The sequence below is a fragment of the Tamandua tetradactyla genome, chromosome 6, assembly GCF_023851605.1.
Source record: "Tamandua tetradactyla isolate mTamTet1 chromosome 6, mTamTet1.pri, whole genome shotgun sequence".
Taxonomy (NCBI): domain Eukaryota; kingdom Metazoa; phylum Chordata; class Mammalia; order Pilosa; family Myrmecophagidae; genus Tamandua; species Tamandua tetradactyla.
Genome location: NC_135332.1, coordinates 43485214 through 43511365, shown reverse-complemented (window position 1 = coordinate 43511365; position 26152 = coordinate 43485214). Strand labels below are relative to the sequence as shown.

General features: G+C 40.4%; 1 protein-coding gene across 2 annotated transcripts in view; it reads right to left on the bottom strand.

Moving 5' to 3' along the window:
- USP32 (ubiquitin specific peptidase 32) overlaps positions 1–26152 on the bottom strand; it is a 332680-nt gene that overhangs the window by 154517 nt on the left and 152011 nt on the right. The gene's annotated exons all lie outside the window — the stretch shown is intronic.

The window sequence follows — 26152 nt, the reverse complement described above, 5'->3', positions numbered from 1 at the left end:
ATAGTGACTTACGTTTTCAATGCTTATTGAATAAATGAAAAATTAAAAATATAGTAAAGGATGTTAAGCAACAAAGCCAGTAAGTGACAGAAGAAGTGAAGTGGGATTCACAATGTGACAGTAAGAAGGAAATCATGGAAACATGAACACCTTTATTTCTTCACTCATCAGAAGGTATATCAAAACAATCACAGATTAGTGTGATTACTTTACATATAAAATGCATATTTACATTTTATATGTGTTTTTTCCTCCAAGGAACTGGAATAAAATTTAGAAAGCATTCATCCTGTCAATATAGTGTTTTTTGAATAAAATTTAGAAAGCATATACAAGACATTTTATTCTTAACTAAACACACCAGCCAAGTGATTCTATTAAAATGTAAATTCAGGAATGTCCACTACTGGCCATAGACATGGCCTTCTACCACAACTAGAACACTGGACAAGATAAATGAAACTATGTTGAGACATTAGACACTCCAAGAGCGTGTTTCCCTAAGAGAAGGAAAACAAGGTGAGCCCTGCTATTGCCCTGATTTTCTGCCTGCAGTTACCTTCCAGAACTAAGTGAGGAGTGAGGAACCTAAGCAGAAAGATGTCACTGAGTTATAAAGAAAGGGTAGATTCAAAAACTTATTGTGTGATGAATGCACAACTATATGATGATACTGTGAAGCAATGATTGTACAATTTGGATGATTATATGGTATGTAAATATATTTTAATAAAATTGCATTAAAAAAAGAAGAAAGGATAGAATTCATGGAGGTTGAGGTAACTGGCATTTGAAGGGCAGAGTACTGGAGAGGAAGGAGCTATGCAAAGAAAGAGCTTCAGAAAATTGCATAAGGATCTTGTTGTATTCTGTCAGAATACTAAATTACATATGTACAGAACGAAATTCGGGGAGGCTGGGCTAGGAACAAATGCTGAGGAATTGTAAGCTGAACAATTTCTAGAGCTCAAATAACACAGGGAGATATATGGGTGCTGACCAGCAAGAATGGGGAGAACTTGTTGAACACTGGGAGCATTTGTAGAAAACTCCAGAGGATCACATTTCCAGTAGCAGAAAAAAATTAACTCTAGAGTAACGCTACTCCAGACCTGCCTCAACAAAGCTTAAAAACAATCCTTGAAAATATTTAGCTGATCCACAACTTATCAAAACAAAATACAACTTATTTTTTTAAGGAAGATAACAAAATCCAGATGATGAGTCATCATCCAAAAAAGACATGAAAGAAGCAGGAAGATGTGATTCATAGTCAGGATAAAAATTAGTCAATATGAAAAGACCTAGAATTAGTAGACCAGAATTTAAAAGTCATCATGAATATCACAAGGATTTAAAGAAAATGAACCTGAGGAAAGAAATGAAAACTAAAAAAAACTACCAAATGGAATTACTAGAGATAAAGAATATAATATTTGAAATGAAAAATCTCACAGGAGCGAACTGTGAATTTGAAGAATAGCAATAGAAACTATTGCATGGAGAGAAATGAAAGGCTGAAAAAATTATTAGAACCTTAGTGGTCACTAAGATAATAGCAAATAAATAGTCTAACATATGTGCAATTCGGGTCCCAGAAAGAGGTAGGGAGAAAAATATTTGAAACAATAGCAGAGGAAAAATTTTCAAGTGTTGTAAAAACTACCAACTCACAGATTCAGAAGCTCAATGAACCCCATGAAGGATAAACTCCAAGAAAACCATACCAAACTTAATCATAATCAAATTGCTAATAAAAAGAAAATCTTAAAAGCAGGTGGGGGGGGAGACACATTACAAACAGGGGAAGAAAGATAACCACTTTTTTGGTAAACAAGGGAGCTAGAAGACAACGGAAATAAAATAGTGCTGAAAGAAAATAATTCTTGATTCAGTGAAAAAATATCGTGCAAAAAATAAAGGCAAGTTATTGCTTAACGAGTGAGTACAGAGTTCACCGGGTGTGCTGAAGTTGTTTCAGTAATGGATGTTCGTAGTGATGACAGCACACTGTGTATGCAATTAATACAACTGAATTGTTCAATTAAAATGTCTAAAATGGGAACTGCTATGTTATATACACGAACAGAATTAAAATATTTTAAGAATAAAGGTAGAGAGACTTCCAGGAAGATGGCCGAATAGGGTAGGTCGAGTTGAGCCCTGCTCCACGGAAAAATTAGAGAAGGGACAGGAGGGCGACGGAGATGGAAATTCAAGAGTGCAATTTGGGCAAGGGTGGGTCAGTAGCAGAGTGCTTGCCTCCCATACCAGAGACCTGGGTTCTATTCCCAGTGTCTAACCATGTAAAAAATAAATGAATAAATAAATATTTTTTTTTAAAAAAGAGTGCAACTGACCTGGGAGAGCCTTCTGCACAACACAGGGTGGCCCTGGTTGCAGAGGTTAACGAACTGAGAAGCAGAAACCTGGAGCCTGGCGCAGAGGCACGGAGCCAACGGTAGTACATGGATAGGAGCTGGGGACTGGGAAGTAAGCCAGGCCACGTTCCTTGAATGTGCTACCCTCACCAGCACAGCCCCGTGACCCATTACTCACCTCACACCCCACACACCTGAACCCTGCCACCTGTGCCCATTTCAGGTGCTCCAAGAGCCCCTGCCACACCACACCCCAGCGTGTGCCCCTGCCCCACACCCCCACCCTAAGTGCAGCCCAATCCACTTCTCCTGTACCCCTCCAGAGCACTAACTTCCCCTCCCTGTTTCCTGCAGGCTGTTGCTAACACATAAAGGCTACGGGTGCTAAACTCCATACCCAGACCCTGTATGCAGTGTTGCCAGACTCTCTCCACTCCCCCTGAACTCTGCACATCAGATTATGGCACTCCTAGACATGTATATGCACACAGAACTCCAATCATATCCTTCAGCTCTGGGAACCTCAGTTTACGGCATTTCTACACCCGCACATGCACAAGGGCCCCCAAACACATCATTCAGCTCTGCGAACGTCAGTTTATGGCAGTCCTAGAAACGCTCATTCACATGACCCTCAGCTCTAATAAAGTAGTGACCTGTGCAGGTGGGTCACATTTGCCCCCAACAAACAAAGGCATAACATTGATCTGCTGTACAGCTCTACGCAGGTGCAAAAAGTTCCCCACGCCCTAGACAGGTGCAACTACATAGCTACATCCTCCCTAGCTGCTGGGGACCCATGTTAACAAGCAACAGCATAACATCTCCAACCTGCACCTATTGTTGTGCCCCACCCCGAACCCTGCTCCCTGCTGCACATCCATCCCAGAAAAATAAGGCCTTAGACTACTGAAAGAAATCAACTCCCAAAGTAAATCAATCAAGATATTTATATGCGACAAAAACAACAGAAGATCAATAAGCATATCACAATGCAGACAGATAGAGCCCTGCCTAATGACCAAATTAAAACACCAGAGGAGACACAAATAGTGGAACAACTAATCAAAGATGTTCAGACAACTCTACTTAATAAAATAAGTGGGAAGGCAAAATGACATAAAGGAGATCAAGAAGACAGCAGAAGAGCATAAAGACGAATTTAAAAGAATAAATAGAAAAACAGCAGATATCACAGAGATTAAACACTTTGTTCACCAAATAAGGAACACACTTGTACTGGTTTGAAGGGATATATGCCCCCGGAAAAGCCATGTTTTAATCTAAATCCCATTTCATAAAGGCAGAATAATCCTTATTCAACACTATATGTTTGAAACTGTAATCAGATCATCTCCCTGGAGTTGTGATTTAATCAAGAGTGGTTGTTAAGCTGGGTTAGGTGATGACATGTCTCCACTCATTTCGGTGGGTCTTGATAAATTTCTGGACTCATATAAAAGAGGAAACATTTTGGAAAATGAAGGAGATTTGGAGAGAGCAGAGAATGCTGTAGCACCATGAAGAAGAGTCTACCAGTCAGCAACCTTTGGAGATGAAGAATGAAAATGCCTCCTGGGGAGTTACATGAAACAGGAAGCCAGGAGAAGCAGCTAGCATATGAAGTCGAGTTTACTATGTGCCCTTCCAGATGAGAGAGGAACCCTGACCATGTTCACCCATGTGCCTTTCCAGATTTGAGAGAAACTCTGACTGTGTTCGCCATGCGCCCTTCCACTTGAGAAAGAAACCCTGAACTTCATCGGCCTTCTTGAATCAAGGTATCTTTCCCTGGATGCCTTAGATTGGACATTTCTATAGACTTGTTTTAGTTGGGACATTTTCTCAGCCTTAGAACTATAAACTAGCAACTTATTAAATTCCCCTTTTTGAAAGCCATTCTGTTTCTGGTATATTGCATTCCAGCAGCTAGCAAACTAGAACAATACTAGAGGCACACAACACCAGATTTGAAGTGACAGAAGAAAGAATAAGTGAGATAGAGAACAGGATAACTGACTTCGAAGACAAAACAGCAAATGGGAAAAAAGATGGAAAAATCTGAATTGACTCTGAGGGAAATGATAGACAAAACAAAGCACACAAGTATAAGAATCATTGGTGTTACAGAAGGAGAAGAGAGGAGTAAATGGCTAGGAAGAGCAGTTGATGATATAACGTAAGAAAACTTCTCCTACCTTTTGAAAACATCCAAATGCCTTTTCAGTAATAACTTTGAATGGAAACAGACTAAATTTACCAATTAAAAGATACAGATTGGCAGAATGGATTAAGAAACATAATCCAGCTATATGCTGCTTACAAGAGACTCATCTTACACACAAGGATACAAATAGATTGGAAGTGAAAGGATGGAAAAACGTGTTCCACACAAGTTGTAACCAAAAGACAGCAGGAGTAGCTATACTAATATTGGACAAAATAGACTTTAAATGTAAAGACATGAATCATAAGAGACAAAGAAGGACACTATATACTAATTAAAGGATCAATTCAACAAGAAGATATAACAATCATAAATGTTTATGCTCCCAATCAAGGAGCTCCAAACTATAGGAGACAGACAAAGGCAAAACTGAAGGGAGCAAAAGATATTTCAACAATAATAATAGGAGACTTCAAAACACCACTCTCCTCTATAGATAGAACAACCAGACAGAAGACCAACAAGGAAATAGAGAAGTTAAATAACTTGACAAACGAATTAGACCTTACAGATATATATAGGTAATTGTACCCCAAGACACCAGGATATACATTCTTCCCTATGCTCATGGAACATTCTTCAGGATAGATCATATGCTGAGGCACAAAACAGGCCTTTATAAATTTCAAAACATTGAAATTATTCAAAGCACTTTCTCTAATCATAATCGGATGAAGCTGGATCTCAATAACCACCAAAGAACAAGAACATTCACAAATCTGTGAAGATAAATAACAGACTCTTTGTTTTAATATCAAAAAAACCCAAATAAACACATACACTGCTACTCTGACCATTCCGTTCAACATATAAAATCAGTAATTCACAATATCATCACATAGTTGCATATTCATCATCATGATCATTTCTTGGAACATTTGCTTCTATTCAGAAAAAGAAATAAAATGAAAACAGAAAAAAAATTATACTTATCATACCTCTTACCCCTCCCTTTCATTGATCACTAGCATTTCAAACTAAATTTATTTCAACGTTTGTTCCCCCTATTATTTATTTTTATTCCATACATTCTACTCGTCTGTTGACAAGGTAGATAAAAGGAGCATCAGACACAAGGTTTTCACAATCACACAGTCACATTGCGAATGCTATAGCTATATCATTATACAATCATCTTCAAGAAACATGGCCACTGGAACACAGCTCTACATTTTCAGGCAGTTGCCTCCAGCCTCTCCACTACATCTTGAATAACAAAGTGATATCTACTTAATGCATAAGAACAACCTCCAGGCTAACCTCTCAACTCTGTTTGGAATCTCTCAGCCATTGACACTTTCTCTCATTTCACTCTTTCCCCTTTTGGTCAAGAAGGTTTTCTCAATCCCTTCATGCTAAGTCTCAGCTCATTCTACAATCTCTGTCCCATGTTGCCAGGAAGGTGCACACCCCTGGGAGTCATGTCCTACGTAAACAGGGGGAGGGCGGTGAGCTTGCTTACTGTGATAGCTGGAGAGAGAGGTCACATCTGAGCAACAAAAGATGTTCTCTTGGGGGTGACTCTTAGGCCTAATTTTAAGTAGGCTTGACCTATCCTTTGTGGGGTTAAGTTTCATATGAACAAACCTCAAGACTGGGGGCTCAGCCTATAGCCTTGGCTGTCCACACTGCCTGTGAGAATATCAAGAATTCAACTTGGGGAAGTTGAATTTTCCCCCGTTCTCACCATTCCCTGAGGGGGACTTTGCAAATACTTTTTTCTTCACCGATCAAATCACTCTGGGATTTATTGGGGCATCACTCTGGACAAACCAACAAAACCTCATGTCCTACTCAAGGCTCCATGTACTTATGGTATAACAGACTGTTAAATAACCAGTGGGTCAAAGAAGAAACTTCTAGAGAAATCGATAGCTATCTGGAGAAGAATGAAAACGAGAATACAACTTATCAGAACTTTTGGGATGTGGCAAAGGCTATGTTGAGAGGGAAATTTATTTCCCTAAATGCCCATATTAAAAAACAAGAAACAGCAAAAATCAAGGACTTAACAGCATACCTGGAGGAACTTGAGAAAGGACAGTAAACTAACCCCAAAGCAAATAGAAGAAAAGAAAAAGCAAAGATTAAAGCAGAGGTAAATGAATGGGACAACAAAATAGCAACAGAAAGAAACAATAAAACCAAAAGTTGGTTCTTTGAGAAAAAAAACAGTAAAACTGATGGACTAATAGCAAGACTGATGAAGAAAAAAAGAGAGAGGATGCAAATGAACAAAATCAGAAATGAGAAGGGCTGCATTACCACAGATTTTGAAGAGATGAAAGAAATCATAAGAAGGTGTGAACAACCACAAACTATACAACTTAGATGAAATGGACAAACTCCTGGAAACACACAAACAAGATACACTGACTCAGAAAGAAATAGATCTCACCTAACGAATCACAAGTAAAGAGATTCAACTAGTCATCAAAAATCTTCCTACAAAGAAAAGCCCAGAGCTAGATGGCATCACAGGGGAATTTTATCAAACATTCCAAAAAGAAATAACACCAATCCTGCTCAAACGTTTCAAAAAATTGAGGAAAAAAACTCATTTTATGAAGCTAATAATATTTTAATACCAAAACTGGGTGAAGATGCTACAAGAAAGGAAAACTACAGGCCAATCCCCCTAATGAACATAAATACAAAAATTCTCAACAAAATATTAGCAAATCAAATTCAACAACACTTTTGAAAAGAATTATACACCATGACCCAGTGGGGTTGATACCAAGATAAGAAAATCAACTAACAATAGAGTACGTTAACAAATCAAAAGGGATAAATCACACAACCATCTCAACTGATGCTGAAAAAGCATTTGACAAATTTCAACATTCTCTTTTCATAAAAACATTCGAAAAAATAGGAATCAAAGGAAATTACCTCAATATGATAAAAGGTATATATGAAAAAACGAGAGCCAGCATTGGATTCAATGTAGAGAGGCAGAAAGCTTTGCCCCCTAAGATCAGGAACAAGACAAGGATGCCCACTGTCACACTGTTATTCAACATTGTGACAGAAGTTCTAGCTAGTGCAACCAGGCAAGACAAAGAAATAAAAGGCATCCAAACTGGAAAGGAAGAAGTAAAACACTCATTATTTGCAGGTGACATGATATTGTACTTGGAAGACCCTGGGAAATCTACAGCAAAGTTACTTGAGCTAATAAATTCAGGAAGTGGTAAAATATAAAATTAATGTGCAACAATCAGTAACTTTTCTATACTCAAGCAATGACCTAGCTGAGGAGTCAGTTAAGGAAAAACTTCCATTCAAAATAGCAATTAAAAGAATCAAGTACTGAGGGATGAACTTAACCCGGGACGTAAAGGACTCGTACACAGAAAACTACATAACACTGCTAAAAGAAATCAAAGGAGATCTAAATAGGTAAAAAGACATTCCTAGCATATGGATAGGAAGGCTAAATATAGTTGTCAATTCTCCCCAAATTGATCTGCAGATTCAACATAGTACCAATAAAAATTCCAAAAATGTAATTTGAAGACTTGGAAAAGTTTAGTATCAAATTCATTTGGAAAGGAAAGAGACCCCAAATAACTAAGAGCATCCTAAAAAGAACAAATTGGGAGGATTACCACTCCTTGACTTTAAAACCTATTATAAAGCCACAGTGGTCAGCATGGTACAGGTACAAAGATGAAAGTACTGACCAATGTAATCAAATTGAGAGTACAGTATTAGAGCACCAAATCTGTGGTTAATTGATTATGACAAGTTCAGTCCTCTGAACTGGGGCAAAATAGTCTCTTAAATAGTTGGACATGGAAGAATTGGATATCAATAGCCAAATGAATGAAAGAGGACCTCTATTTTATATGCTATAAAAAAATTAACTCAAAGTAGATCAAATACCTAAATAAAGAACTAGTACCATAAAGTGTCTAGAAGAAAATATAGATAAAATCTACAAGACCTAGCAATAGGACGTAGCTTCCAAAACATTACATCCAAAGCACAAACAACAAAAGAAAAAATAGATAAATGGGAACTCCTCAAAATCAAATGCTTTCTGCACCTCAAAGGACTTTGAAAAAAGGTGAACAGGGAGCCAACTCAATGGGGGAAACTATTTGGAAATCACATATCAGACTAAGGTTTGATTTCCTGTATACACAAAGAAATCATACAACTCAACAAAAAAAAGAACAATCCAATTATAAAATGGACTAAAGATATGAACAGGCATTTTTCTGAAGAGCAAATTCAGATAGCTCAAAAGCACATGAAGAGATGCTCATTTTCACTGGCTATAAGGGAAATGCAGATCAAGACTACAATGAGATACCACCCCTCAAACCTATAACAATGGCTGATATTAATATGCTGTATTACATTAATTGGTTTTCTTATTTTGAACCATCCTTGCATACCTGGGATGAATCCTACTTGGTCATGGTGTATAATTCTCTTAATGTGTTGCTGGATTGGATTTGCTAGAATTTTGTTGAAGATTTTGCATCTATATTAATTAGAGAGATTGGTCTGTAGTTTTCGTTTTTTGTAATATCTTTGTCTGGCTTTGGTATGAGGGTGATGTTGGCTTTGTAGAATGAGTTAGGTAGCTTTCCCTCCTCTTCAATTTTTTTGAAGAGTTTGAGCAGGGTTGGTACTAATTCTTTCTGGAATGTTTGGTAGAATTCACATGTGTGGCCATGTGGTCCTGAACTTTTCTTTTTGGGAAGTTTCTTAATGACTGATTCAATTTTTTACTTGTGATTGGTTTGTTGAGGTCATCTATTTATCTTGAATCAATGTTGGTTGTTCATGCCTTTCTGGAAAGTTGTCCATTTCATCTACATTGTTGTATTTATTAGCATAAAGTTCTTCATAGTATCCTGTCATTGCACCCTTTATTTCTGTGGGGTCAGTGGTTATGTCTCCTCTTCCATTTCTGATCTTATTTATTTGTATCCTCTCTCTTCTTTTTTTGTCAATCTTGATAAGGGTCCATCAATCTTATTGATTCTCTTATAGAACCAACTTCAGGTTTTGTTGATTTTCTCAATTGTTTTCATGTTCTCAATTTCATTAATTTCTGCTCTAATCTTCATTATTTCTTTCCTTTTGCTTGCTTTGGGATTAGTTTGCTGTTCTTTCTCTGTTTCTTCCAAGTGGAGAATTAATTCCTCAATTTTTGCCCTTTCTTCTTTTTTGATATAGACATTCAGGGCAATAAATTTCCCTCTTAGCACTGCTTTTGCTGCATCCCATAAGTTTTGATATGTTGTGTTTTCATTTTCATTTGCCTTGAGATATTTACTGATTTCTCTTGTAATTTCTTCCTTGACACACTGGTTGTTTAAGAGTATGTTGTTGATCCTTCACAAATTTGTGAATTTTCTGGCACCGTGCCTATTATTGATTCCCAACTTCATTCCTTTATGATCTGAGAAAGTGTTTTGTATGATTTCAATCTTTTTAAATTTACTGAGACTTGCTTTGTGACCCAGCATATGGTCTACTTTGAGAATGATCCATGAGCACTTGAGCAAAAGCTGTATCCTGCTGTTGCAGGGTATAATGTTCTCTAAATGTCTGTTACGTCTAGCTCATTTATTGTATTATTCAAATTCTCTGTTTCTTTATTGACCCTTTGTTTACTTGTTCTGTCCATTGATGAGAGAGTGGAATTGAAGTCTCCAACTATTACGGTAGATGTGTCTATTTCTTTTTTCAGTGTTAGCCTCATGTATTTTGGAGCATTATGGCTTGGTGCATAAATATTTATGATTCTGTCTTCTTGCTGAAATGTTCCTTTTATTAATACATAGTGTCCTTTTTTGTCTCTTTTAACTGTTTTACAACTGAAGTCTAATTTGTTGGATATTAGTATAGCTACTCCTGCTCTTTTCTGATTGTTATTTGCATGAAATATCTTTTCCCAACTTTTCACTTTCAACCTAAGTTTATCCTTGGGTCTCCTGTAGAAAGTCTATAGATGTGTCCTGTTTTTGAATCCATTCTGCCAGTTTATGTCTTTTGATTGTGGAGTTAAATCCATTAACGTTTAGTGTTATTACTGCATGTGTAGTACTTTCTTCTACCATTTTGCCTTTTGGATTTTACGTAATATCTAATTTTTCTTCTTTTTACCTTTACTGATAGTCTTCATTTCTACATCCTTCTCCACGCCTCTCTCTTCTGTCTTTTTGTTATCTGCCTCTAGTGCTCCCTTTAGTATTTCTTGCAGAGTTGGTCTCTTGGTCAAAAATCCTCTCAGTGATTTTTCTGACTGAAAATGTTTTAATTTCCCCCTCATTTTTGAAGGACAATTTTGCTGGATATAGAATTCTTGGTTGGCAGTTTTTCTCTTTTAGTAATTTAAATATATCATCTCACTGTCTTCTCGTCTCCATGGTTTCTGCTGAGAAACCACAGTCTTATTGGACTTCCGTTGTATGTGATGGATTGCTTTTCCCTTGATGCTTTCAAGATTCTCTCTTTCTCTTTGACCTCTGCCATTCTGATTAGTAAGTGTCTTGGAGAAGGTTTATTTGGATCTATTCTCTTTGGGGTACACTGCAATTCTTGGATCTGTAATTTTGAGTCTTTCATAAGAGTTGGGAAATTTTCAGCAATAATTTCCTCCATTAGTTTTTCTCCTGCTTTTCCCTTCTCTTCTCCTTTTGGGACACCCACAACACGTATATTCATGCACTTCATATTGTCGTTCAGTTTCAAGTCCCTGCTCATATTTTTCCATTCTTTTCCCTATATTATCTTTTGCTTGTCAGATTTCAGATGTTCTGTCCTCCAGTTCACTAATCCAATCTTCTGCCTCTTGAAATCTAACATTGTAGGTTTCCATTGCTTTTTTTATCTCTTCTAGGGCACTTTTCTTTTCCATGAGTTTGTGATTTGCTTTTCAGATTTCCGATTTCTTCTTTTTGTTCATTCCTTGCCTTCTTTATATCCTCCCTCAATTCATTCATTTGATTTCTTTTTTTTTTTAATTAATGGAAAGAAAAAAAAAAGAAATTAACACAACATTTAGAAATCATACCATTCTACATATGCACTCAGTAATTCTTAACATCATCACATAGATGCATGATCATTGTTTCTTAGTACATTTGCATCGGTTTAGAGGAACTAGCAACACAACAGAAAAAGATATAAAATGTTAATATAAAGAAAAGAAATAAGAGTAGTAGTAATAGTAAAAAACAACAACAACAAACAAACCAACAAGCAAACAAAAACAAAAAAAAACCCTATAGCTCAGATGCAGCTTCATTCAGTATTTTAACATGATTACTTTACAATTAGGTATTATTGTGCTGTCCATTTTTGAGTTTTTGTATCTAGTCCTGTTGCACAGTCTGTATCCCTTCAGCTTCAAATACCCATTGTCTTACCCTGTTTCTAACTCCTGCTGAACTCTGTTACCAATGACATATTTCAAGTTTATTCTCGAATGTCCGTTCACATCAGTGGGACCATACAGTATTTGTCCTTTAGTTTTTGGCTGGATTCACTCAGCATAATATTCTCTAGGTCCATCCATGTTATTACATGGTTCATAAGTTTATCTTGTCTTAAAGCTGCATAATATTCCATCGTATGTATATACCACAGTTTGTTTAGCCACTCTTCTGTTGATGGAGATTTTGGCTGTTTCCATCTCTTTGCAATTGTAAATAACGCTGCTATAAACATTGGTGTGCAAATGTCCGTTTGTGTCTTTGCCCTTAAGTCCTTTGAGTAGATACCTAGCAATGGTATTGCTGGGTCGTATGGCAATTCTATATTCAGCTTTTTGAGGAACCGCCAAACTGCCTTCCACAGTGGTTGCACCCTTTGACATTCCCACCAACAGTGGATAAGTGTGCCTCTTTCTCCGCATCCTCTCCAGCACTTGTCATTTTCTGTTTTGTTGATGATGGCCATTCTGGTGGGTGTGAGATGATATCTCATTGTGGTTTTGATTTGCATTTCTCTAATGGCCAGGGACATTGAGCATCTCTTCATGTGCCTCTTGGCCATCCGTATTTCTTCTTCTGGTAGGTGTCTGTTTAAGTCTTTTTCCCATTTTGTAATTGGGTTGGCTGTCTTTTCGTTGTTGAGTTGAATAATCTCTTTATAAATTCTGGATACTAGACCTTTATCTGATATGTCGTTTCCAAATATTGTCTCCCATTGTGTAGGCTGTCTTTCTACTTTCTTGATGAAGTTCTCTGATGCACAAAAGTGTTTAATTTTGAGGAGCTCCCATTTATTTATTTCCTTCTTCAGTGTTCTTGCTTTAGGTTTAAGGTCCATAAAACCACCTCCAGTTGTAAGATCCATAAGATATCTCCCAACATTTTCCTCTAACTGTTTTATGGTCTTAGACCTAATGTTTAGATCTTTGATCCATTTTGAGTTAACTTTTGTATAGGGTGTGAGATATGGGTCTTCTTTCATTCTTTTGCATATGGATATCCAGTTCTCTAGGCACCATTTATTGAAGAGACTGTTCTGTCCCAGGTGAGTTGGCTTGACTGCCTTATCAAAGATCAAATGTCCATAGATGAGAGGGTCTATATCTGAGCACTCTATTCGATTCCAATGGTCGATATATCTATCTTTATGCCAATACCATGCTGTTTTGACCACTGTGGCTTCATAATATGCCTTAAAGTCAGGCAGCGCGAGACCTCCAGCTTCGTTTTTTTTCCTCAAGATGTTTTTAGCAATTCGGGGCACCCTGCCCTTCCAGATAAATTTGCTTATTGGTTTTTCTATTTCTGAAAAATAAGTTGTTGGGATTTTGATTGGTATTGCATTGAATCTGTAAATCAATTTAGGTAGGATTGACATCTTAACTATATTTAGTCTTCCAATCCATGAACACGGTATGCCCTTCCATCTATTTAGTTCTTCTGTGATTTCTTTTAACAGTTTTTTGTAGTTTTCTTTATATAGGTTTTTTCTCTCTTTGGTTAAATTTATTCCTAGGTATTTTATTCTTTTAGTTGCGATTGTAAATGGGATTCGTTTCTTGATTTCCGCCTCAGCTTGTTCATTACTAGTGTATAGAAAAGCTACAGACTTTTGAATGTTGATCTTGTAGCCTGCTACTTTGCTGTACTCATTTATTAGCTCTAGTAATTTTGTTGTGGATTTTTCTGGGTTTTCTACATATAGTATCATATCGTCTGCAAACAGTGATAGTTTTACTTCTTCCTTTCCAATTTTGATGCCTTGTATTTCTTTTTCTTGCCTAATTGCTCTGGCTAGAACTTCCAACACAATGTTGAATAATAGTGGTGATAGTGGACATCCTTGTCTTGTTCCTGATCTTAGGAGGAAAGTTTTCAATTTTTCCCCATTGAGGATGATATTAGCTGTGGGTTTTTCATATATTCCCTCTATCATTTTAAGGAAGTTCCCTTGTATTCCTATCTTTTGAAGTGTTTTCAGCAGGAAAGGATGTTGAATCTTGTCAAATGCCTTCTCTGCATCAATTGAGATGATCATGTGATTTTTCTGCTTTGATTTGTTGATATGGTGTATTACATTAATTGATTTTCTTATGTTGAACCATCCTTGCATACCTGGGATGAATCCTACTTGGTCATGATGTATAATTCTTTTAATGTGTTGTTGGATACGATTTGCTAGAATTTTATTGAGGATTTTTGCATCTGTATTCATTGGAGAGATTGGTCTGTAGAGTTTTCTTTTTTTGTAATATCTTTGCCTGGTTTTGGTATGAGGGTGATGTTGGCTTCATAGAATGAATTAGGTAGTTTTCCCTCCACTTCGATTATGTTGAAGAGTTTGAGGAGAGTAGGTACTAATTCTTTCTGGAATGTTTGATAGAATTCACATGTGAAGCCGTCTCGTCCTGGACTTTTCTTTTTAGGAAGTTTTTGAATGACTAATTCAATTTCTTGTGATTGGTTTGTTGAGGTCATCTATTTCTTCTTGAGTCAAAGTTGGTTGTTCATGTCTTTCCAGGAACCCGTCCATTTCATCTAAATTGTTGTATTTATTAGCGTAAAGTTGTTCATAGTATCCTGTTATTACCTCCTTTATTTCTGTGAGGTCAGTAGTTATGTCTCCTCTTCCATTTCTGATCTTATTTATTTGCATCCTCTCTCTTCTTCTTTTTGTCAATCTTGCTAAGGGCCCATCAATCTTATTGATTTTCTCATAGAACCAACTTCTGGTCTTATTGATTTTCTCTATTGTTTTCATGTTTTCAATTTCATTTATTTCTGCTCTAATCTTTGTTATTTCTTTCCTTTTGCTTGCTTTGGGATTAGTTTGCTGTTCTTTCTCCAGTTCTTCCAAGTGGACAGTTAATTCCTGCATTTTTGCCTTTTCTTCTTTTCTGATAAAGGCATTTAGGGCAATAAATTTCCCTCTTAGCACTGCCTTTGCTGCCTCCCATAAGTTTTGATATGTTGTGTCTTCATTTTCATTTGCCTCTAGGTATTTACTAATTTCTCTTGCAATTTCTTCTTTGACCCACTTGTTGTTTAAGAGTGTGTTGTTGAGCCTCCATGTATTTATGAATTTTCTGGCCCTCCGCCTATTATTGATTTCCAACTTCATTCCTTTATGATCCGAGAAAGTGTTGTGTATGATTTCAATATTTTTAAATTTGTTAAGACTTGCTTTGTGACCCAGCATATGGTCTATCTTTGAGAATGATCCATGAGCACTTGAAAAAAAGGTGTATCCTGCTGTTGTGGGATGTAATGTCCTATAAATGTCTGTTAAGTCAAGTTCATTTATAGTAATATTCAGGTTCTCTATTTCTTTATTGATCCTCTGTGTAGATGTTCTGTCCATTGATGAGAGTGGTGAATTGAAGTCTCCAACTATTATGGTATATGTGTCTATTTCCCTCTTCAGTGTTTGCAGTGTATTCCTCACGTATTTTGGGGCATTCTGGTTCGGTGCATAAATATTTATGATTGTTATGTCTTCTTGCTTAATTGTTCCTTTTAATAGTATATAGTGTCCTTCTTTGTCTCTTTTAAGTGTTTTACATTTGAAGTCTAATTTGTTGGATATTAGTATAGTCACTCCTGCTCTTTTCTGGTTGTTGTTTGCATGAAATATCTTTTTCCAACCTTTCACTTTCAACCTATATTTATCTTTGGGTCTAAGATGTGTTTCCTGTAGACAGCATATAGAAGGATCCTGTTTTTTAATCCATTCTGCCAGTCTATGTCTTTTCATTGGGGAATTCAGTCCATTGACATTTAGAGTTATTACTGTATGGATAATATTTTCCTCTACCATTTTGCCTTTTGTATTATATATATCATATCTGACTTTCCTTCTTTCTACACTTTTCTCCATGTCTCTCTCTTCTGTCTTTTTGTATCTGACTCTAGTGCTTCCTTTAGTATTTCTTGCAGAGCTGGTCTCTTGGTCACAAATTCTCTCAGTGACTTTTTGTCTGAGAATGTTTTAATTTCTCCCTCATTTTTGAAGGACAATTTTGCTGGATATAGGAGTCTTGGCTGGCAGTTTTTCTCTTTTAGTAACTTAAATATGTCATCCCACTGTCTTCTAGCTTCCATGGTTTCTGCTGAGAAATCTACACATAGTCTTATTGGGTTTCCCTTGTATGTGACGGATTGTTTTTCTCTCGCTGCCTTCAAGACCCTCTCTTTCTCTTTGACCTCTGACATTCTAACTAGTAAGTGTCTTGGGGAACGCCTATTTGTGTCTAATCTCTTTGGGGTGCGCTGCACTTCTTGGATCTGTAATTTTAGGTCTTTCATAAGATTTGGGAAATTTTCAGTGATAATTTCTTCCATTAGTTTTTCTCCTCCTTTTCCCTTCTCTTCTCCTTCTGGGATACCCACTACACGTATATTTGTACGGTTCACATTGTCCTTGAGTTCCCTGATACCTTGTTCAAAATTTTCCATTCTTTTCCGGATAGTTTCTGTTTCTTTTTGGAATTCAGATGTTTCATCCTCCAAATCACTAATTCTATCTTCTGTTTCTTTAAATCTGTCATTGTAGGTATCCATTGTTTTTTCCATCTTTTCAACTTTATCTTTCACTTCCATAAGTTCTGTGATTTGTTTTTTCAGTTTTTCTATTTCTTCTTTATGTTCAGCCCATGTCTTCTTCATGTCCTCCCTCAATTTATCGATTTCGTTTTTGAAGAGGTTTTCCATTTCTGTTCGTATATTCAGCATTAGTTGTTTCAGCTCCTGTATCTCATTTTAACTATTGGTTTCTTCGTTTGACTGGGCCATATGTTCAATTTTCTGAGCGTGATCCGTTATCTTCTGCTGGCGTCTGGGCATTTAGTCAGATTTCCCCGGGTGTTCGACCCCACAGGTTGAAAGATTTTTCTGTGCAATCTCTGGGTTCTGTTCTTCCTATCCTGCCCAGTAGGTGGCGCTCGTGGCACACGCCTGTCTGTGGGTTCCACCAGCGAAAGTTGCTGTGGGTCCCTCAACTCTGGAAAACTCTCGCCGCAGGGGAGGTTCTGCAACCGAAGCATCTTGGAAGAATGCCAGCCGGCCCGGGGTTCCAAACGCGGGGAGGGTCGCCGGCCGTCGCAGCACAGGAGAGCATCCGGCCAAATTAGCCAGTCGGCCCGGGGCACCAAGCGTGGCGGGAGGGTGCCAGCTGTCGCAGCCCGGGAGAGTACACTTTTCCCAGCCGACGGGGGAGTCACATGTTTGGAAGGGATCCCCCGGTCACTGTTCTCCACAGTCTGGGGATTTCCGACCCAACTATCTCAGTTGTTCCGGGGGGCCTCGTGTGGTGGGGGCACCAGCCGCCGCGGCCTAAGGGGACTGCCTGTCCAATTCTACCAGCTGGCCTGGGAAGGTGGAAGGGAGGGACTCCGGTCGCTTGCCGTCCCACCCAGGAAAGCCCGTGCCCCTTGGTGATCTCACCGGAGCTGGTTCTCCCAGATAGCCAGCCGTTCCAGGATGGGGTACGCTGTCCCTTTGATCTCCCTCGTGGTTCCGGGAGCTGCTCTGTATTATCTCCACTCCCCCAGTAGCTGTTCTGGAGGAGGAAAGGTGAGGGCGGCAAGGCTGTCGAGGCTGGTGGCGGAGGAGCACGGTGAAGGCGGGGGAAGAGGGCACCGTGGTGGTTGGAGAGCAGCTGGAGCAGGAGGGGGAGGAGAGGGGAGAAGGAGGGCGGGCGGCTCGGCTGCTGCGGGGCGTGGGCGCCGCGCGGCGGGCCGGCGGAGAAAGAGAGGGGAGAAGGAGGGCGGGCGGCTTGGCTGCTGCGGGGCATGGGCGCCGCGCGGCGGGCCGGCGGAGAAAGAGAGGGGAGACGGAGGGCGAGCGGCTCGGCTGCTCATTGATTTGATTTCTGATGAGGTTTCCCATGTCTGTTTGAATATTCTGAATTTATTGTTTCAACTCATGTATCTCATTTGAATTGTTGGTTTGTTCCTTTGATTGAGCCATATCTTCAATTTTCCTAGTGTGATTTGTTATTTTTCCAGGTGTTTAGGCATTTAATTACCTTAATTAGTTTATTCTGGAGATTGTTTTCACTTCTTTTGCCTAGGATTTTCTTGCTGGATGAATTAGTTGTCTATCTGTTCTTTGACATTCAGTTCACCTTATTCTGGACCATTAGCTTAGGTTTTGTTTAACAGAGAAGAATTTTCCAGTTCTTGTTTTCTTGTTTCTTGCCTTGCCTGTGGGGTGCCTTTCCACCCCCCACCCTTAGGAGGGTCTATTTAGGTATTATAGACCCCAGCCAGATTTTCCAGACCAAACTGGCCTCCTGTCAGGAAGAAAGAGTCACCTGCATCAGTTTTCTCTGAGGGTGAGACTCAGCAAGTTGAAAGACTTTCCTGTGAAGTTTCTCGGCTCTGTGCTTTTCCTATCCTGCCCAGTATGTGGCACTTGTCTGCCTACAGGTCCCACCAGCATAATACAAGATAATACCTTTAACTCTGAAAGACTCTCCCTGCTGGGGACATGGTGGAGACAGAGGAGAGGTTGTAGGTTGGCTATAATCACTTCAAATTTCCAAGCCCTGGGGTCTGAATTCCTTGAAGGAGGGAATACACCTGAGATGGGCCCCACCCCTCTGCTGGGGAAGGCGCAGGCTCCACACAAGCTCTCAAACAAGCTTGTTTCTGTCTATGTCTGGGGCAGTTGCAGCCTGAGAAGCCCTGCAGCTGTATTCAAAGGCAGTCCAGACTTGGTAGAAACACAGCCACAAAAAAAAGAGAAAAATCCTTCTCAGAGGAGGACCCCGTTCCTCAGGTTTGCCAGTCAAGAGTTAAGTTGGTATGTTGTTTTCTGTACCTTCAGATCCTATGTGTACCCTCCTTTCCTTCAGGGCCCAGACCTTTTCAAGTATTATGTGCTACCCGATCCAAAAAACCTCTGTTTGTTTTTTTTTCTTTTTCTGCCAGCCCCACCCCCTCAGTGCCTGGGCAAAAATCAGCAACCTCTGCTTTGACCAGGTTCACCTGAGCTGGGGGCCTATTTTCAGTAGTCAGAATTTGTGCATTAATTCCACAATTGAAGCTTAGTTGTGTTCAGCCCCTGCTGGTGGTAAACTCTCTTTCCTTTCCCCTCTGGGAAGCAGGCTGTGTGGGAGGGGCGCTGACCACTGTGGCTTGGGGAACTCACGGTTCCTGGGGGGTCGCAGCCAGTCCAGCTGGTCCAGACTGGGGTACGCTATGTGTCCGGTCACTGATGTGGCCCCAGCAGTTGTTCTGTACTGTTCCTGGTTATTTAGCAGCTGCTCTGGGGGACGAACTAAATCCCAAAGCTCACTAAGCTGCAATCTTGGCTCTCATTCCAGAATGGCTGATATTAAGCAAACTAGGAAACTATACTGTTGGAGAGAATGTGAAGAAACTGGGACACTTATGCACTGCTGGTAGGAATGTACAATGGTGCAGCCATTATGGAAGACTGTTTGGTAGTTTCTTAGGAAACTAAATATCCAGCTGCCCTATGACCCAGCAATAGCACTACTTGGTATACACTCAGAAGAGCTGAAAGCAACAACACAAACAGACATTTGCACACCAATGTTCATAGCAGCATTATTCACGAACACTAAAAGATGGAAAAGAACTAAGTGCCCATTAACAGATGAGTGGATCAACAAATGTGGTACATACATACAATGGAATATTATGCAGCAGAAAGACAAAATGACGTCTTGAAGCACATAAGATATGAGCGTTGGGGACATAATGCTGAGAGAAATCAGCTAGACACAAAAGGACAGATACTGTATGATTCCCACTTTTACAACCAGCATAAAGGTATAATCAGAGACTTATAATACAGAACACAGGGGACTTAGAGATACACAGAAGCTAGAGATGGGTGAACAGTTACCTAATGAGGTTGAACTCCAAGGTAATAGGAGGGAAGATGATTCTCTAGTGGGTCTAGAAGAATTAATATTACCATACTGAAGATGAACAAATTGAAAGGAGTTGAACAGACCTACGTGTCTCACTGACTCATACTAGAAATATGATTGAGTTCTTTTAAGAATTACTTCAAAGATATGATTCTTCTATAAAGAATGTTTAAGTCCAGGGTAGGAAAACTGCTATTGCATGCTACGAGCTATGTTCAAAAGGAAACCATCAGCATTATCAGAGCAACAGCAGAGGTAAATGGGGTGAGGGACAAGAGTCGAGAGGAACTTTAGATCTATTTGGTGAGCATGTGTTTCTTGGCTGTTTATTGGAAACAATGAAATTATCTAAAATTGAGAATGGTGATAGACTGTGGACTTTGGGCCCTCGACATGATGCCTGATGAATGCAGGTGGCTAAAGGATGTACTGACAGAGAAGTAGATTGATGAATGATGGTGTATGCTCAGGAACGAAGGTTGTGCTGCTACAAAAACGTACAGAGCTGTGAGGTATGCAACGATGTGAGTGAGCATGTGGGACATTTGGTGAGACAAAATAAGCAAGAAACAAAAAAAACAACAATGGTATGGTCATATTTAGAAAGCACTTATAAGAAAACAGGCAGGGGTCTAGATTGTAAGCATTTAGAGCAGACACATTAAGTCAGAGTGGTGATTATTATTTCTACATTGTGAGAGGCTGTTTTATATATATGTATATACATAACCTGATATTTAGAGGTAAGAACGAAGCTGATCATGTTGGGATTAAAGTAATTCAGAACACAGAGGTAAGGAAGACACTGTCTATATTTTAGAACCACACATACTCTGTGAGACCAATGTAAGAATGGCTTATTTGGTCTGAAACGGAAATATTCTGTAGCATATACTCTAACTCAAACTCTCTGTACAGTTCATTTGAACAACTGAAACACAGGGAGCCTAGAATAAGAAAGAGGTCCTTTAATCCTGTATAGATTATTGTAATACCTGGAAACATCCTACTGTATATTAACCAGGTAATCAAAAAGTATTGGCAAAGTCTCTTGAGGGATGAGAGAAAGAATATGGAACTATTAAACCTTACCATCAGGGAATTGCCTGATACTGTGTTAATCTTTAGCGACACACAAATCAATGGGCCAGGCCCTCAATCCTGAGGCTTACTGTCGTGAAGCTGATGTAGGTAGCGGAGAAGCTAAGACTACCTATAGGCATGCCTAAGAGTTACTTCTGGAGGACCTCTTTTGTTGCTCAAAAGTGGCCTCACTCTCTATAGACCCAACTCAACAAGTGAAATATTTGCCTTTTCTCTTACGTGGGACATGACATCTAGTGATGCAAGTCTCTCTGACGACAAGAGAAATAACTCCCAGGGATGAATCCAGCCCTGGAACCGTGGGATCAACAATTCCATTTTGACCAAAAGAGGGCAAAAGAAGTGTAACTAATAGAGTATCAGCGACAGAAAGAGTTCAGATAGAATCAAGAGGCTACTCTGGAGGCGGCTCTTACACAAGCTTCAGGTAGACCTTGCTACTTATCATAACCTGCCAATCCTAAAGAACACCTAGAGCAACATATAAGATTCCACAAGGGTGCCATGCACTGGAGTAACTTTCCAGAATCCTATAACCTCCGGATGGGGTCCCTGGTTCAGGTAAGTCCTAAAACCTAGAGAGTCCAGCCTCTAATGTATGGACAGATGAGTAAAAAATATGGATTAAAAATAAATAAATAATAGGGAGGAACAAATGTTAAAATAAACTGAGTAGATTCAAATATTAGTGATTAATGAAAGGGAGTGGTAAGGGGTATAGAAAAATAGGGGGAACAAAGATTAAAATATATTGGGTAGATGGAAATACTAGTGGTCAATGAGAGGGAGGGGTAAGGGGTATGGTATGCATGAGTTTTTTCTTTTTATTTCTTCTTCTGGAATGAGGCAAATGTTCTAAGAAATGATCATGGTAATGAATACACAACTATGTGATGATATTGTGAGCCACTGATTGTTCACTAAGTATGGAATGTTCATAGGTTAAGAATGTTCATGTTTGTACATTGTTCTGTTGTATCAATAAAAATATTTAAAAAAAGAAATTTAAAAAGTTACAGGGAGCTCTTTCTCCACCGGCAGCGCTCCCGCCGCCATCCAGCCCTCCTCTCCCTCTTTCTCCGCCGGCGGCGCTCTCGCCGCCATCCAGCCCTCCTCTTCCCCCTTCTCCGCCGGCGGCGCTCCCGCCGCCATCTTGCCCTTCTCTTTCCCCTTCTGCTCCAGCGGCGCTCCATCCGCCATCTTATCCTTCCCTTTCTCCTCCTGCTCCGGCGGCTCTCCAACCAGCAGCGTGCCCTCTTCCGCCTTCACCGGCTCCTCCGCCACCGTCCTCGACAGCATTGCCACCCTCAACTTTTCTCCTTCAGAACAGCTACTGGGGGAGTGGAGACAATACAGAGCAGCTTCCGGAGCCACGACGGAGATCAAAGGGACGGCGTACCCCATCCTGGAACGGCTGACTGTCTGGGAGAACCAGCTCCGGTGAGATCGCCGAGGGGCGCGGGCTTTCCCGGGTGGGACGGCAAGCGGCCGGAATCCCTCCCTTCCTCCTTCCCAGGACAGCTGGCAGAATAGGGCAGGCGGTCCCCTCGGGCTGCGGCGGCTGGCGCCCCCACCACGCGAGGCCCCCCGGACCAACTGAGAGAGTTGGGTCGGAAATCCCCAGACCATGGAGAACGGTGACCAGGGGGTCCCTTCCAAACACGTGACTCCCCGGTCCGTCTGGGAACGGTGTACTCTCCCGGGTTGCGGCGTCTGGCGCCCTCCCGCCATGCTTGGCGCCCCACGTTGATCAGGAAATTCGGTCGGGCGCTCTCCCGGGCTGTGGTGGCCTGCGACCCTCCTTGCGTTCGGACCCCAGGTCCGGTTGGCCCTCTTCCAAGCCAGTTCGGCTGGCAAACCTCCCCCGCGGCGACAGTTTTCCAAAGTTAAAGGACCCACAGCACCTTTTACTGGTGGAACCCACAGACAAACGTGTGCCACGAGCGCCACCTACTGGGCAGGATAAGAAAAACAGAACCCAGAGATTTCACAGAAAAATCTTTCAAACTTTTGGGTCCAACACCCAGGGAAATCTGACTAATGCCCAGATGCCAGCAGAAGATAACGGATCACGCTCAGAAAATTGAAAATATGGCCCAGTCAAAGGAACAAACCAATACTTCAAATGAGAGGCAGGAGCTGAAACAACTAATGCTGAATATACGAACAGAAATGGAAAACCTCTTCAAAAACGAAATCAATAAATTGAGGGAGGACATGAAGAAGACATGGGCTGAACAAAAAGAAGAAATAGAAAAACTAAAAAAAACAAATCACAGAGCTTATGGAAGTGAAGGATAAAGTAGAAAAGATGGAAAAAACAATGGATACCTACAATGATAGATTTAAAGAGACAGAAAATAGAACTAGTGATTTGGAGGATGGAACATCTGAATTCCAAAAAGAAACAGAAACTATCGGGAAAAGAATGGAAAAATTTGAACAGGGTATCAAGGAACTCAAGCACAATATGAAGCGCACAGATATACGTGTTGTGGGAGTCCCAGAAGGAGAAGAGAAGGGAAAAGGAGGAGAAAAACTAATGGAAGAAATTATCACTGAAAATTTCCCAACTCTTATGAAAGACCTAAAATTACAGATCCAAGAAGTGCAGCGCACCCCAAAGAGATTAGACCCAAATACGCATTCTCCAAGACACTTACTAGTTAGAATCTCAGAGGTCAAAGAGAAAGAAAGGATCTTGAAAGCAGCAAGAGAAAAACAATCCATCACATACAAGGGAAACCCAATAAGACTATGTGTAGATTTCTCAGCAGAAACCATGGAAGCCAGAAGACAGTGGGATGATATATTTAAATTACTAAAAGAGAAAAACTGCCAACCAAGACTCCTATATCCAGCAAAACTGTCCTTCAAAAATGAGGGAGAGATTGGGGGCCAAGATGGCGGCTTAGTAACGTTCGCGTGTCTTAGTTCCTGCTCCAGAGCAACTACTAGGTGAACAGAAACAGTGCAGAACAGCTCCCGGGGCCAAGGCAGGGAATGGACAAACAGCGTACCCCAGTCTGGGCTGGCTAGACTGACTGCGAGACTCTGCTGCGGTGAGATCCCTGAGCGACGCGCGATTCCCCGAGCTACGGCAGCTGGCGGCCGGAGCACCTCCCTCCCTCCTTCCCGGGCCGGCTGAGAGTCTCGGAGAGGCAAGTTTCCCAAGCCGCAGTGGCCGGCGCCCCTCTTTTGCGGGCGGCTTCCTGGACGAGCTACGAGTCTCGGATCAGAGGGCTAACCAAGCCGTGGTGGCTGGCAACCAGCGCCCCTCCCCCGCGGGTGGCTTCCTGGTCCGGTGGCGAGTTCCCCAGGCCGTGGTGGCCAGCGACCGACGCCCATCCCCCGCGGGCGGCTTCCTGGTCTGGTGGCGAGTTTCCCGGGCCGCAGCGGCTGACAACCGACACCCCTCCAGGGAGAGGAGGGAATTTCCGACAGTGGCAGGGAATGGGTCCAACCAAACACCAATAGGGGCATTTATAAAGGAGCCACAGGGTCCCCTCAAACTGCGGCGGCTGACGCCCCCACCACGCGCGGCGCCCTGGACCAACTGAGAGAATTGGATCGGAAATCCCCAGGCTGAGGAGAACGGTGACTGGGGGGATCCCTTCCAAACACGTAAGACAAACGTGTGCCACGAGCGCCACCTACTGGGCAGAATAAGAAAAACAGAACCCAGAGATTTCACAGAAAAATCTTACAACCTTGTTGGGTTCGACACCCAGGGAAATCTGACTAAATGCCCAGATGCCAGCAGAAGATAACGGTCCACGCTCAGAAGAATGAGAATATGGCCCAGTCAAAGGAACAAACCAATAGTTCAAATGAGATACAGGAGCTGAGACGACTAATGCTGAATATACGAACAGAAATGGAAAACCTCTTCAAAAATGAAATCGATAAATTGAGGGAGGATATGAAGAAGACATGGGCTGAACAAAAAGAAGAAATAGAAAAACTGAAAAAACAAATCACAGAACTTATGGAAGTGAAGGATAAAGTAGAAAAGATGGAAAAAACAATGGATACCTACAATGATAGATTTAAAGAGACAGAATAGAATTAGTGATTTGGAGGATGGAACATCTGAATTCCAAAAAGAAACAAACTATCGGAAAAAGAATGGAAAAATTTGAACAGGGTATCAGGGAACTCAAGGACTATATGAACCGCACAAATATACGTGTTGTGGGTGTCCCAGAAGGAGAAGAGAAGGGAAAAGGAGGAGAACAACTAATGGAAGAAATTATCACTGAAAATTTCCCAACTCTTATGAAAGACCTAAAATTACAGATCCAAGAAGTGCAGCGCACCCCAAAGAGATTAGACCCAAATAGGCATTCTCCAAGACACTTACTAGTTAGAATGTCAGAGGTCAAAGAGAAAGAGAGGATCTAGAAAGCAGCAAGAGAAAAGCAATCCATCACATAGAAGGGAAACCCAATAAGACTATGTGTAGATTTCTCAGCAGAAACCATGGAAGCTAGAAGACAGTGGGATGATATATTTAAATTACTAAAAGAGAAAAACTGCCAACCAAGACTCCTATATCCAGCAAAATTGTCCTTCAAAAATGAGGGAGAAATTAAAACATGCCCAGACAAAAAGTTACTGAGAGAATTTGTGACCAAGAGACCAGCTCTGCAAGAAATACAAAAGGGAGCATTAGAGTCAGATACGAAAAGACAGAAGAGAGAGGTATGGAGAAGAGTGTAGAAAGAAGGAAAATCAGATATGATATATATAATACAAAAGTCAAAATGGTAGAGGAAAATATTACCCTAACAGTAATAACACTAAATGTTAATGGACTGAATTCCCCCATCAAAAGAAATAGATTGGCAGAATGGATTAAAAAACAGGATCCTTCTATATGCTGTCCACAGGAAACACATCTTAGACCCAAAGATAAACATAGGTTGAAAGTGAAAGGTTGGGAAAAGATATTTCATGCAAATAACAACCAGAAAAGAGCAGGAGTGGCTATACTAATATCCAACAAATTAGACTTCAAATGTAAAACACTTAAAAGAGACAAAGAAGGACACTATCTACTAATAAAAGGAAC